Below are 16,499 nucleotides of genomic sequence, written 5' to 3' on the forward strand. Positions count from 1 at the left end.
GTTAGCATTATTTCATCAATCACTGAACAATATACAGTCGTTATTTTCTTAATGCATTCCGAAATAAGCCAGCTGTGCACTGGAAGTATTAAGTGCTTTTCTATCTGCTGTACAATCCTCGGATTTAACGATTTTCGTTAATTATATCCAACCCGAACTTGTGCACGCGGAGAATCTACTTCATCTCATTGAAAGAAATAGTTCGGACTAATTAGTATGACATATCTATTGCCAAATAAATCACGTTTATTAGGACAACGCCAGGCTGTTCTCCAGTTGTTGGGCAAATAATAAAATATTCACACGTTAATATCAATTTCCTGATGCATCCAACAACATATTTCCTCATCCAATTCTGGGTCACCACGTGACATTTTGTTCCACAGCAAGAGATATAAACGTGATTTACCTAGTAACGGTTCAAAACACGCGCACTGCATAGCAACGGAATTGGCATTTACTGATTAACCCAATATTCAGCCTTATTCTGAACGTAACCCATGATAAATAGAAAATCTCCTCATTAGTGGGGTGAACTAGCAAAATTAAGGGTTATTTTGATCGAAGTATCTCATATATGCTCTTAATCCGGGAATGCGCTCAGAAATATAATGCTGTTGGATGTCTGTGTGTGCACGCCCCGTCATGAAAACGACAATGGAAGCGGTCTTGGGCGGTTCCCACTGCATTTCGTAGACAGAATATGTTTTTCTGATAGTACTTCAAAAGATTAAATCTTTTTCACGGAATTGAAGAGCAAAACAAGTTTGTTTCTTTTACCAAGAACACATTTTATTCCGGACATACACTGAACAGTTGATTAAGTCAATTAACTATAATTAGATTGAATTAGTAGACTGATTCTTTGAATGAATCGATATGACGGGGAACAAAGAAATTCTTTTACATTTAACACACATTTCACGTACCAAATGACACCTACACGTTTATAAATGTTGTACTTGTTGTGCGCTTAGGTGATCGTAACTTCCATACCTTAACATAGACTTACGACAGTCGTAGCGCTAAGGTTGTTTTGTACAACGGTATTAGGGCAAAATGTCATTTACAACATGTCCCCCACGGCGGCCATTTTGAAAAGCAGATTTGCTGAAATGACACTGTCTGCTGTGTTCGTGACGTCTTAATACCTAGTTTACGACGTTATAGTTATGTTGCAAATTGTGCAACTACTCTAATTCAAACCGGGGGCACGGGTGGCCAAGTCGTCTAAGGCGCCGCGATTCGCTGTGCAGAGTTGCGTCCCTTGGGCACGCTAGAAAGATTGTTGGTTCGAATCCCGGTTCGCCCCGATTATGTTTCTAGGTTTGTCAGCACCATACCCATGCTCGTGGGTTTCACCGAAGTGGTAAACATCTGAGAGCTGCTTCACTTCGGGCTTTCCTCACACATTAAACTGACACGCCGTGATATAACTGGGGATACTGTTAAAAGCGGCGCTAAACCCAACTCACTCATTCACGCATTCAAGCCAGATTTCATAATCAAACTAGAGAGTGAAACTACAGGTAACTACGTTTATAACGAACACGCTTATAACGAACTGACCGATATAACGAACTTATTTTTAGTCCCGGCCATTTGTTGTATATATGTTGTATATATGCTTATAACGAACTACGGGTATTACGAACTAAAATTAGAGGTCCCTTTGAGTTCGTTATAACCGTAGTTTACTGTACAATATAAAATGAACCAGAAACGAATTCGCCTAATTCTAGGTTTACGTACATTGTATGTTAACAGTATCATCCAAAAATGTGTACACACGGTTCAGCACTAAGCATCACTAACGCGGCCAGCTCTCCGGTCACTCGATAGGGGACGAGATGTGTAGAATCCCTTTAAGCGGGTAGGCTTTAGGCTGTACCCGGGGTACATGTCTTGACAACGACTTGTGTTTACATTGGGCTTTGACACCCCTCATGTGTGAGGGTCACGTCGATTAACGTTAAACATCATACATTGTATACGCTGCTATACATATTTGATCTAATTTAGGAACCAACAAAGAACGTCTTCATGTTTCTACGAGCTTATTCAACACTTTAAAAACGTTAATAATCTTCCAGGAAAACATAGATCAGCTCCAAAAATGCACATGGAAGTAAGGAAATATATATTTTCCTGTATAATAGAAACGACAAAACCCTTTCAACAATCTCATAAAACCTCCGCCAAATGCAGAGTCCCTGTGTTTATGAATCCCAATCAAATAGTGATGATAGCAGGTGTCCGCGGTAGCACCCGTCACAAACACATGCAATGGCACGTCAAGTGTTTACAATCAAATAGTGATGATACCAGGTGTCCGCGGTAGCACCCGTCACAAACACATGCAATGGCACGTCAAGCGTTTACAATCAAATAGTGATGATACCAGGTGTCCGCGGTAGCACCCGTCACAAACACATGCAATGGCACGTCAAGCGTTTACAATCAAATAGTGATGATACCAGGTGTCCGCGGTAGCACCCGTCACAAACACATGCAATGGCACGTCAAGTGTTTTCATTAACAAACATGGAAACATATGGTACAAGTAAACCTAGGGAACTGTAGCGGACAGAAGTTATGCGAAGGTTTAACGAATAACGTTAAGTATTTCTGTAATAGTCAATTTTGAACATGGTTTTGCTGGTAAAACAAACACGGCGTTGGTGTTGTTTCAAAATCTTCAAGTAAATATTTCCTTGAGGGGAAAGAATATAATATTCAAGCGTTCCCAAGCGTGTACCGTGAAACCAAACCAAGAGATCATTATGGGGTGGGAAGGGAATGGATAGAGACTAGGAGTTGTTATCAACTACAGCTGCAAAACCAGATTTTTTAAAACTAAAATCTTCACGTGTTTGTTTTATAGCAGACGCTTTCTTGTTTTTCAAAAGTCTGAAGAAAAATTATGTTATTCTCTTCAATGTCGTTATTACAATCGAGGAGGTGGCCGGGTAGTCTAGTGGTTAAAGCGTACGCATGTCGCAACGAATGCCCGTGTTCGATTCCCCACAAGCGTACTCTGTGTGAACCCCATTACTGGTTTCCCCCAAAGTGAAATTATTGGAATATTGATAAGAGCGGCGTAAAACCATACTCACTCATTTCAACAAATGAGAATTTGCTTAGAGTAAAGGAAGCCGTGTGGTCGTCAGTCTCATTAAAACCAGATAATTCACTCCGACATGGTACCTCTCTGCATATTCTAGTAAAAGCTCTGATTTTAATGAGAGGTGTAGTAGCATCCTTCCCTGGCTGTCTCCCCTACTCAACCACCCCCATCCCCCCACCCTACCCCACCCATCTTCAATTGCGTGGATCGATGTGCATGATGCCAATCACTGGATAGTCTGACCCAGACTCGATTATTTACAGACCGCCGTCATATAGCTGGAATATTGCTGAGTGCGGCGTTTAACAACAAACAAACAAACAATCTCTCAGTCTGCTAAAGACGCATCTCCTATGCGTGTCTTCAAACATGAACATACCTACTTACCTACATACTGCACCGAGAGTATCCACGAGACACATCTGTGTTTTGCTTACGCCGTCACTGAGACCGCCGACCATGATTATATCTATAATAAATAACACAACCCTTTCAACGCGTCCACAAACGGGCTTACATTGTCAGCCAACTACATGGCGCAATGGTCTTGGCGCGGTGGGTGTAAATTATTAACATGACACCAATCAGAGCGATGTACAGAATGTGTGCCATTAGGGAGCGTGCGAGCTGGGGCCAATCAGGCTGAAAATGACACTACAATACTTCCTATTTGTCTTACAGGTGAGCGATGGAATAATCAATACGACAATCATCCGTGAAGATCCGGGTAAGATCAGCAACCCATGTTTGTCGTAATAGGCGACCAACGGGATCGGGTGGTCATGCTCGCTGACTTGATCATCGTATCCTAATTGCGTAGATCGATGCTCATGATGTCTATCACTGGATTGTTTGGTCCAGACTCGAATATTTACAGACCGCCATCATACATCTGGAATACTGCTCCATTTGCAGGTATTTTGTGAATTATATATTATAATAAGGATGCATTGCCATCCAGTAATGAGAACCCTGGACGAAGAAGCTTATGACATTAGTTCGAGGGTGATTTCTGTTTAGGGGGTGGCAGTGTGGACCAGTCATCAGTGGTTTGTCTGGTTTAGACATGCCATCATGATAAAGCTGGAATATTGCTGACTGTTGTTAAACAACAAACCAACAAACAAGTGTTTCTGGTTGCCCGTCCATAATTTACTTGATACATTTATGTATACAATAATATTTCAATGTCTTAGAACTCTGGATGACAAGGCGATGACAAAGGGGTAGGGGGGTGGGGTGGTTAGGTAGTGTCACTCGAATGATTTCTAATTCGACAATTTAAGGGTTAAGGGACTGGCACCATTTTCGACTACCGACAGTGAGTGAGTGAGTATGGTTTTACGCCGCTTTTAGCAATAGTCCAGCAATATCACGGCGGGGGACACCAGAAATGGGCTTCACACATTGTACCTATGTCGGGAATCGAACCCGGATCTTCGGCGTGATGAGCCAACGGTTTAACCACTAGGCTACCCGACAGCCCCTACTGCCGACAGGATTCATGAGGCACAGTAAACTGATATTCGGCAACACCGCTGTAACGGAGCTGGAGGGATAAAAGGCACAGAGTCCACATCCACTCGGCTCGTCCAGTAGTACGAGGGTAGAAAATAATCCGCGTGGACTCGAATAAGGCTAGATTATGCATTCGTTACTACTCGCCCCTTTCCGTAACCTACATGAAGCTCATTCGGTCCGTCACGGAATTGCACGAGTTGGCCATGAGTGTAGAAAAAGACCAGAATACATCCATGCAGGAGTCAACCACTTCCATCTCCCAGGAGTTGTATATTTATTCTGCTCAGTGCTGTGTCAATAGATAAAACAGTTCTAGTTTCTAAGGGACGAGCACATTAAATCAAAAAGAGAGTACTGGTGTTAATAATGGATTACAATCCTATTTACCAGCGACATGTTCATGTGTGAAGATATACAACCCGAAAAGAGGTGGGCAGCATAGTTAAGCTCGGCAGGGAGGGCCTTGACGTCAACCGCCGTCCTGTGACGTCTGCAACAGAAATGATCTAGAGAATCCACGCTATGGTGATGACCGCAGCGTGCATTTCCCAGGAGAGAGTACACTCCATTATCACAGAAACTTTGGCAATGAAGAAGGTATCAGCTCGTTGGGCTCCAGAGCTTCTGAATCTGATAAAACAAGGTACCAGACATGTCTCGGAATAATCTATCTGTTTGAAGCTCATCCAGAAAGGTTTTTGCAACGTTTGTTACTATGGAGGAAACCTGGGTCCACCGCTTTCAGACCAAAACAACAATCAGAACAGTGGAAGCAGTTGACACCACCACCACAACCACTTAAGCAGGTAAAGACTCTCCCATCAGCTTATGGCCCCCGAGGGTCTCTTCTTGCTGGACTGTATTCCAAATAGGCCAGACAATAAATGGAACATATTATGTTGCATTTGTGAGGCAATTACGGGATGAAATTAAGACTTTGAGACGTGAGAAGCTGAGAAAAGGTGTGCTCTTCCATAAGGACAATGCGCCAGTGCACAAACCAGTCATTGCCATGGCTACAATCCACGAGTGACCGCCTTCAGAACCAACCTCATTCTCCTGATCTGGATCCATCAGACGTCTATCTGTTTCCAAACACGAAGAAAGCTCTAGCGATGACGTCATAACAGCTGTGGAGAACTCTTTGGACAGCCAAGAGAAGGACTTCTACGAAACTGGGATTATATCCCTTCAATATCTTTGTCAGCGTGGAAAGGAATTATGCTGAAAAATTAATCTTTTTTATGGCTTTAGGTCTTTCTATGTGTAGCTGAGAAATTATTAATCACCCATTGTTATCATGTATAAATTGTTTATGTAGGCATGAGACGTCAATACCGAACACAGGGGCGGCGGGGTGGTATAGTGGTCAAAACGTTAGCTCGAAACAGGTTCGATTCCCCACATGGGCACAGTGTATGCAGCCCCTTCTTGGTGAATAAATGCTCTACCTACTCACTATCTCGTAGGTATAATTTCGGCGGGGGCAGACAGGGTAAAGCAACTTATCAAGCCGAAGACCAAGGTTTGATTACGGGTTGCACAGACGAACAAGGCGCCGCAATTCGCTGTGCAGAGTTGCGTCCCTTGGGCACGCCAGAAATCTATTATTGTGATTTCGAACCCCGGTTCGCCGCTCAAAAAAAATGTTCACCAAAGTAAATAAATAATTTATATTGGAACTTGCCTTTTCATGATTATTGTGACTGACGCCACGATCAGGCTTATTACTTCAGATTCCGGTTTGCCCCGATTATGTTTCTAGGTTTGTCAGCACCATACCCGTGCTCGTGGGTTTCACAAAAGTGGTAAACATCTAAGACCTACATTACTTCGGGCTTTCTCCCACATTAAGATGACACGCCGTGATATAACTGCAATACTGGTAAAATCGGCGTTGAACCCAACTCCCTCACTCACCCAAGGGGTGAAACACCAAAATATGTTTAAAAACAGCATAAAACTATACTCATTCACTAACTGATAAACTCCAGACAGCCACAGCAAAACGGATCCCGAAAACCATGCATGGACAAACCTGTTTCCACCATCATTCTAACGGAATACGCGTTTCCCAGAGCGGGTTCTCTGCATACCATACTTCCTAGCATTACTTAAGCTTCGAAAGCTTCCAAATAGCTTCTTGGGAGAAATAAAGACATTTTGCTCTCGGTGTTCCCGTCGCAGTGCATGCTTTGAAGTTGGAACATCTCTTCATCACGCTCCAAGGTAGTTAGTAATCAAGAAAGTCTAGTTCAATAACAAACTCAATCAAAGTTTCTCATGCACGAGAAAGATTTCTACTCGTGTCGTTTAATCACAAGATTTATCTTAAGCAACTTGGCTTAAAATAACAACACGGTGTATGCGTATAAACTAGAGCAAACATATCTCGATCGGTTGACATATGGCACATAAAAATGATGGACCGATTATCCGACACATTTGACCATATTGTTTACACCATGTTTTTTGGTGTTTTTCAGAGCCTGAAACTGAAACTTTCGTGTGTTTCAGATTGGCGAATAAATGAATAGAAGAAATAAATGCCCCATATAACACAACCGTAAATGGTGTGTTGTCAGAAAACCGTTATAATATTTACCGTAAAATGTTTATCAATCCCTTTTCATCCACACTATCTAGACGCTAGGGCGGCTGTACGCTGTCCCCTGGTGTATGGCGACGTCGTTAGATGATCTATGTTGTGACGATCTGAGTTTGCTCGGGGATTGTCTTCAGGACAACCACGCCAGCTGTAATTACTGGTGAATCCAAACAGTGGGGTCTAATTGGGGTATTCTGATCCAAAGATATTCAACCATTATTTGTCCCGATTGTCTGATCCGGGTGGGCGCTCATGGCCCGGGTTTTATGCGCACGTCACAGCGACAATGCTACGATTGTCCAATGTCTCCTGTATGTCACTGGTTTCGAAACTGGATATCCCCTTATCAACATTCCACAACGTACGAAGAGCATGCACTATAAATCAAATAGTCTTAATAACGTGTTGCAGCTTTTCGTGAATTGCGAATACACACTGACACAATGATTAAGCTTCTTTTATTGCGAGTAATGTAACGTAGACAGTGACATAATTACGATGTGTTTGCAAGCCCTGGAGCTTTGTAGTCGATTGACTTTAACGCGAAAATGTCCAACACAGTATTCCATAACTGACTCTGCAGTTGATGGAGACTTCGCGTCGTGTTCATGCTTAGAAGTTGCCAGATGAGCTGAGGTGAAATGAGGTTTAACGTCGCGTTAAAGATCCCTTTACTTGCATAGTGACGTACCATTCGTGACCAACTCGTGTTATTCCGGGACAAGCCGAACAGCGACTCGCGCCCCTCTCGTGGCCATTTTTGCGACCGGGTTCCGTCTTGGCGCAAAGGGGCTTACCTAAAACAATTGTCAACTCGTTGTGTAATGGTTCACACCTATTTCCCCGTATATTATACATATTTCAGATGCAATTTAGTGCAGATCTGGACATGCGGAATTATACAGTATGTTTGAACACATTTAACTGTGTCTTGGGTATATTTTAAGACATATGTAAAATCAAATATTATTTCTGAGGGATTCTTTGACGAAGAACTTGAATTCATACGCGCATTCTGATTGGTTTGTCCTATTTTCGCACATAACATTCATCGATAGGGGGGACGAGTCTTCCTTCGGGTTACGGAAAGGGGCGAGTAGAGACGAATGAGTGACATACATACACGTGTGTGTGGCTGCTTGTACTAGCCCGGACTAATTCTGTTTTTTTTAGTGCCAGCTCACTGAGACACCACGCCACAGTTTAACATGGATACCCCACTCAGATACATCACACGGACTCCGAATAGGCCAGTCCTCATTTTTAAATGCCGAGCGCTAGCCAGGGTAACAACAAGTACCATATGTTAACGCCATTTGGTATGACAGGGAAGGGGGTCGAATCACCGACCTTCAGCTCTCTTGGCAGACGCTCTGGCCACTGGACCACAGAGGCGGTTAGTTCTTTGGAGACATTATAGTGGGCCCAGATAGAGAATAGATCCGCAGTATCCATGTTTGTTGTCAGAGTCGACTCGCTAAGCATCGGGTCGTTACATAGTGCAACATGGCCGGGTTAGTCAATCTAGTACTCCGATACAGAATTCTGCCCAGGGAATTAACTGGTTGATAGCAAGTGCAATGAAAGCAGATTAAACTTACAGTTGCTCGATGTTTGTTTGTTTGTTCTTTAACGCCTCACTCGTCAATGTTCCAGCGATATGGCGGCGGTCTGTAAATAATCGAGTCTTGACCAGACAATCTAGTTATTGACATCATGAGCATCGATCCACGGAATTGGAATACAATGACATGCATCAACCAAGTCAGCGAGTCTGACCACCCGATCCCGTTAGTCGCCTTTCACGACTAGCAATAGTCGCCTTTTGCGGCAAGCATGAGTTGCTGAAGACCTATTCTACCCCGGATCTTCACGGGTCAAGTGCTCGATATCCGTGCACAGTAATATTGCATGTTGGGCAGGTGATTTCATCACGAGTACTTGAACATGATCTTCTCCATCAGTAAAATCACGTCAAAATAGTGGGTTTTTTAAAAGCCAAAACTCCCGGCTTTTACTTGAAGGGATTTAAAAAAATGTTCCATACGTTTCATAGCGTCGATTACAAAAACACAAAACATTGGGTTTTTTCTTTTAGAAAGACTACACAGAGCCATATCGAGTTGTACGATGTGTAAATAAAGCTACAAAACCCTTTCCACAACCATACGAAATCTTTGCGAAAAGCAGGGCCTATTGTACGATTACGATTATATCATAAACATATGATTATGAATCACTTAGCTATCAATTAGTGACATACACAGGTGTTTCGTTGAAATATAAGCGTATCCTGCCCATCAATACCACCTATCACAAACACATGCAAAGGCAAGATAATGTTCATCTTAACCACGGGAACAGGTGTTTAATTGGACAGGGACTTGAAAATAATAATCATAGACAAGTGAAAGTCATTTTACATTTACTCAGACTTTTAAATGCCTAAATGGTCCACGACGTCTGGGTATCATGGCGCACATTCAGCCATCTTGAATTTAGGCAACCATCTTGGATTTGCAGGTGGCTGACGTTAATTATCATCATTTAAACTATTCCCCCATATATTTTGCACGTTATCTTCTCCACTACTAAAAAATGTTAAAAATCCACAAACAACCTTTTAATAAAAAAAGCAAATCTGACAGACCCAGGTCGGGCATAGAAGCACCATCATCGACTCCTACGTAAACCATTGTTACTTTGGTCATAATCTTCGGATCTATCTATACCTTTATTTAAACGCAGGCTAGTACAACAATAGTTACAAATAGCACCATTTTGCTTGCACTCCAGGAAACGACCAACATATTGTTAACGAGAATAACGGGAGCCTATTGTCCAACGTGAAGGGTATCAATGTGGTCTCAGGGAAAGGCACCGGTGCCCAGTGCTTTACCAATATTTAGTATAATATACATTGCCTATTTTTGACTAACCCAATATTTGTTCCACGGTGTCAATATGTTGGGGATACAATTTGTATATCTTTATCATTGTTTCAAAGTAAGACATTTCTGGCGTTTAGATGAAAGGCAATCGATGTACCAGAGGCAGCGCAACAATATATGGCGCTATTTTGTCAAACCCCGAGGCGAAAGGGGAAAAAACAACATGGCGTGTTACTATAAATGGCTGCGGCGGTTCTCCCAGAAATAATACAAAATGCCATGATTAGAATTGATAGTCCACGTGATCTCTGTTTTCTGCTATCGTAATTGATTGACAAACATCAAAGACTGAATTAATCTGTTTTGATGCAGGTGTTACTGAAAATGGTGGCTGGTGATTTACGTGTTGTCATCGCCCCCGACTGTGGGGTAGACGGAGATCAATGGTAGGGCCGCCAGTCGACAGGCCTGTATTAGTTCCTGACAACATTTGATTAAAACAAAATAATCATAAGTCATAGGTCAGTGTTTGTGATACATGTATCTCAAGATAAACAGTACCGGTACCGTGTGCATTAGGCTTAACGCCTCTTTGAAGAGAATGTCCCTCATATCATGGCGTGTCAGCTTGTCGTGGGAGTAAATTACAAAATGACGCATAGCTTAGATTTTTACGACTTATCTTTAATCTAGGTCATAAAGAAACCCTTTAATGCCATTGGTACGGACAGACCAAGAATGAACTATCATCATAAAAGTAAATTAGGTCTTGCATTTTCAAATATAAATTATTTGACCGTAAAATTTCATCTCTTCAAACCTTGTTTCAGAGTCAGTGAATTTAGCTTAATGTCCCTCTGAACAGTGAGTGAGTGAGTTTTGATTTTACGCCGCTTTAAGCAATATCACGGCGGGGGAAATGGGCTTCAGACATAGTACCCATGTCGGGAATCGAACCCGGGTCTTCGGCGTGACGAGCGAGCGCTTTAACCACTAGGCTACCCGACCGCCCCTCCGTGTATTTTGAAACACAGATGTGTGTCTTAAGACTCTGAACAGTAAACATCCCCGGTTGATTTGAAACATACTCTATCACTCTTCTCACTTACTTACTCTTATGGACGATGGCGGTAGCGTAATGGATAAAGCGTTGGCACGGCGCATCGATGATCTGAGTTCGATCCCCAGCATCGATACACTGTGTCAAGTCCATTATTAATGATCCCGTTGTGATAGGGCAGGAATATAACTGAAAGGAGCGTAAAACACCAATCACTCACTCGTATGGGGTTTCCAGGTAAGAATATAGATCCCCAGTAACCTATGCTTGTCGTAAGGGGCGATTAAATTGATTGGTTGGTCAGAACCTCCTTCTTTGTTGACCGCCGTTCATGTCATTGTTTCCCAATTGCGTGTCAATCACTGGATCGTCTGGCCCAGACTCGGAGGATTTACGAACGTCGTCATATAGCTGGAATATTGCTGAGTACGGCGTTAAACAATAAACAAACAAACAAATAAACACACTAATGGACGATATAGTTCCTCAATTCAAGGTTAAACCTCTGCCACGCCAGGTTCGACTGTCCAAAAGGTAACTTGTCTTGAACCTTCAGTACCCGATACCTCTAATCTTCCAGCCGTTATGGACACATAAGCGCCGTGATACGAGTGTAGGATTAACGTACTTAGTCGTAAAACTTTAACATTTATACCTCTGATATCAACCTGAAGACATCGATAATCCGTTGAGACATACTAAACCATGTTATCTGACAAACATTTACAAAATGTGTTTTCTATCTTCCCAGGCACACTACAAATTTCACAATATTTCACCGTGTTTAATCACCATTCTTATCTCCCCTCGATGTTAAGCCCTGCCGTGGTTCTCCGAAAGAGCCAATAATTCCCCATAAATCAATTCCTCGTGGATCGATATAGATCGATAGCTGTACTACAGCCGTAATCAAAAAGCCATAAATACTTGTATTATTAATCAGCAAGGACGTATATTGAGAGCATGAACCTGATAGCTCCAAGCTGAAGACTGGCCAGGCTTGGTTTGACAAAAATACATTTTGTTTAAGACCTCGGCAAATCAAGTCAAGGTTTCCTATTTGTATATGTTATGTGTTTGTGACAAAGGACAACGTTAGGAAAGTCCAGCTCCGACAGGTTATGTATAGAATACTCCAAGCCTCTTGTACAGATCCCACACGCCAAACGTGCAAGGGTTGTGTCAACTGGTTTCAAAGATGGCGTGTGTATTGTTAACACAAAGCCGTCATATAGTTGCTCTTTCAAAACGTGCATTTCCGTACTTTGTATTTCATAACAGAAGTTTTTTAAGCTTCCACAGGTATGTGATTACCAGCTGTAAACACCATACGTTGCTGGCGTCTCTTCCGCAAGCTGGAAATTTGTTGAGACAAAGCACTATTTTTTCATACCAATCGGGCATTTTCGTTTTATTTTTTAAAAATATAAAAGGTTTTTAAATATTTCACATTTATTAGATGCTGAGCGGTAGACACTGTAAATATGAAACGCCAGAGAGAGACCAGTCTCGATTATCCGCCGCAGAAACAGATTCCATTTGACGTAAATGGCAAAATAGCTGTTAAAAGTTATATCCGACTTTTCGAATTAAATCTAGAGGACTGTTTTGCAGAAGCGAGAACTAAGATTTGATTTTAATGAAATTGTGTAACATTGTTGCAGATAGTGTGTGTGTGTGTGTGTGTGTGTGTGTGTGTGTGTGTGTGTGTGTGTGTGTGTGTGTGTGTGTGTGTGTGTGTGTGTGTGTGTGTGTGTGTGTGTGCATTATAGGAGAACATCAACAGACTTATCATCTGATCATGAACGGGATAAGGTGGGTGGTCTGGCTTGCTGACTTGGCTGCTGCATCTCATCGTATCCCAATTGCGTACATCGATGCTCATCGTGTCAATCACTGGATTGTCTGGTCCAGACTTGTTTATTGACAGAATGTCGTCATGTAGCTGGAATATTGCTGAGTGCGGCGTTAAGCAACAAACAAACAAACAAAACAAATATGTTGCTCTGTATATATTTAGACTGGTCGCCAAATGACTTGTTACCCGTGAGGTACTTTAACTTTCTTAAATACAGTTTCTGATAAACAAGATAAACTGATTAACACTCGTACGGAACAGGGGGTTTTAGTTCTAGGTCTTCCCTTGCAACGACACCGAAATCCTACCATTCTAAGGTATAAACTGTAACACAAATGTCCCAACACTAGGCTCGGCAACGCCAGTAATGGTTTGCCGTATGGTCACTTGTTAAGGCTAAACTCTATACAAAACCCTACAATGAACCGTGTACAAGTCATTGCTCAACGTGTATAATCAACGAAAGGAAGTCCCATTAGTGACATAAAAACAGCACTTCGATAGTAGTATCGCATAGCAACAGACCCTAGCAACCGGACTGTTGTCATGATGTTAGGGCAGGTACGGCTTCGGTTGGTGCTCCGCGCCGTCCATCACTACAACAAACCGGATGCTGTCGCCATTGCTGCCGTAATTGGGAATCCCTACCAGAAAACGTGATGAGATGTTGATTATAAACGCTGACGTCTACAGAGGCCGTCACGACATCTCCACTGCGTGCGGTGCTGATCAAACATTTTTTTCTTTTGTACACTCGGTAAGAAATGACATATGGAGCCAGTGTCGTTAACTACAATTCTCATCAGTGTAATTTTTTCAAATTACATTTTCTGAACTTAATCAGACATTCAATAATGTGGGGATTTCATTACTAATGTAAAGACCCAACCTGGTACAACAGAATCAATAAGTTCTTAATAAAACATATAAGATTTATTGGTTAAAGGTATCGAGAATACATTTACAGTAAACATTGATATAACGAACTACAAGGACCGGAGAAATCAGTTCGTCATATATGTTGTTCGTTATATAGTGTATGTTTATAATCAATTAAAATATTTTACCAGTATTTCATTTTAATCTTTTTTACTTGTTTGTGTTTTTAGAGCTGTTTTTAATTGGCATCTGCTGAATATCAATAGCATTGATTATCCATAACAAAATGCATTTAATGTGAGTGAGTGTGTTGATTTAAACGCCGATTGAACATTATTCCACATATAACACTGTTTAATGTGGGAGGAAAGCCCAAAGTGATGCAGGTCTCAGGCGTTTACCACATTGGTGTAACCCACAAGAACGGGTACGGTGTTGACACGTTCAAACTAAATCAGCGGAGAACCGGGATTCGAACCCTCGATCATAGGTTTCTTGCGACCCCAAGGGACGTAACTCTGAACTACGATTGCGGCGCCTCGGCCCACAGGGCCACCTGAGTATATTGTGATCACAGGAAGGGGAAATGATATACAAAATCTATGTGATAATACATTAATCTTGGAATACTTCAAATGTGATTACAAACAAGAGATGTCAGTGGAACCCTGGGAATTTTGTACACTGGGAATAGAACCCGGATGTTCTTTGGTGCCGAGCGAACGCTTTGACCACTAGCTGTATTCCCCCTCCTACCTCTCGGTGCTACTCCCCTCATGGTTTATTCTCCCTGCAGTGTTTTATTGTACGATAAACAACTCCCGTATATTTTTTAAATAGAAATACATATATAGTGTAAAAGTCCAGAGCTCCAGATAAGCTGCGTATCTGCGTGAAATACGCATCAGAAATACAGAAAGACGCAGTAAAATAAAATCCAAGCGTATCAAATACGCAACGAACATTACAGATACACTACAAAAAAAAAAATTGTGCGTATCATTAAAATATTGTGAAGTAACCCTGCGTATTCGATTAGCAAATCAGCAACTTATTTTGAAATTATAAACGGGCATTCCGTTAACCTTGCCAAACTCCACGATGACAGTTACATCATGAACATTTCTTGTGGAAGTATCGTGGTATTTTTGAGTCATGTAAAGCTCTCGAACCCAAACGACACCAGTTTGCAGGAACTAGATAAATAGTGTTTAAATATTTAACTTAAATACACACATGTGTAAAAACTAGTGAGTAACAGAAATTTGAATACCCAGATAGAATTACTGATACTCAATGATTTTAAAATGCATGGGTAAAACACCCACAACACCAAAAGCTTATCTGGAGTACTATGTATTTATTGGATGATTATTTGATAGGCCACAGTATATATATATACATTTGCCAAAACAGCCGATTATGCACCTGTAATTCCCATATCTCACCTGTATGTTGACAAAGGTATATCGACAACACTACACGTCTTCCGTGTACCCTTCCACCCGTCTATATTGACCTCTAACACCTGACAGTCGCCATCAACGCTTTGTTTCCACGTGGTTAATATTTCTCACACGCCATAAATAGTGTTTATATTGTCTATTGTTGATGTCAGTGCGTTTGGTTCACTAATAGAAGTGACAAAACAATGGAGTAGTCCCCATTCACTTCCAGCAGCCTAAATGACTCCAGGAAAGGCTTATATGTGCTCAATGCTTGGCCTGTTTGTCGATGTGCGGTTCTAAATCGTATGGCCGGGCAACAAACAACAATAATCGTTACCAAACGATACACGCCTATGCAAAATAATCTAACATTCAACCACTTAAATTAAACTTTATCCCACCGCCAAAGATCCCTTGCTAAAATCATTCCAAATTACTCAGAGCTATTACATTGTATTGTTGCTGCCCCAACTTCCATATCCGATAGGTTTAGGTAGTTTGTTTTGTGGGTGCCATGTTAAATCTATCCTATAGTAGATTGTAATAATTAAAAGGTGCAAGAGGGTTCAATATCAGCTTTGCTGGAAGCGGTCGTTAAATCTCCAAAATAAAAAAAAACAAATGTCTTGTTGTTGATGGTAAAATGGTCAGACACCGTTGTTTCGGTTTTGTCAAGGTGGTTGAACGTTGGACTGCCTTGTTTTGTTCAATTCTGTTTTAAATGACTTAAATAGAATGAGCAGGGACTGCGATTGACCCGAGCAGACCGCTTTAAAGGTTTCTCGGTATTACCAACATCAACCACGCAGCTTCCACAACGACTACAACGACTACAACGACTACGAAGAGGTGTTTACAGATTTCTACTTCAAGTGTCAACTATCAAATTCACCACAGGAGGCGTGACTTATATACCGAGTGATAAAGGGTAGTCGCGTTCAAGATTATTGTACTTAGATGTATAGCGACGTGCATACACGTGCATGCGCGCATGGATACCCCACTCGGACACATGCTGACTCGACCCGACCAGTTCTTTTTTCAGCCCCTTAAAGTCGAGCGCCAGGCAGGGTAACAACAAATAACATCTTTTAACGTCTTTTGGTA

General features: G+C 41.7%; 1 protein-coding gene across 2 annotated transcripts in view; it reads right to left on the bottom strand.

Moving 5' to 3' along the window:
* The window catches only part of LOC124144205, a 47,478-nt gene that overhangs the window by 16,136 nt on the left and 14,843 nt on the right, over positions 1 to 16,499 (bottom strand). Inside the window, exon 1 of one of the 2 annotated variants that reach the window (XM_046513495.2) lies at positions 3,515 to 3,593. The exons of the other annotated variant lie outside the window; for it this stretch is intronic. The gene's annotated coding sequence lies outside the window, so the exon portion shown is untranslated. Of the gene's footprint in view, positions 1 to 3,514; positions 3,594 to 16,499 lie in introns of those variants that run through there. 2 annotated transcript variants of the gene reach the window in all.

Source organism: Haliotis rufescens, unplaced genomic scaffold, assembly GCF_023055435.1.
Source record: "Haliotis rufescens isolate VD_foot unplaced genomic scaffold, xgHalRufe1.0.p SCAF_7, whole genome shotgun sequence".
In the NCBI taxonomy this organism is placed as follows: Eukaryota; Metazoa; Mollusca; class Gastropoda; order Lepetellida; family Haliotidae; genus Haliotis; species Haliotis rufescens.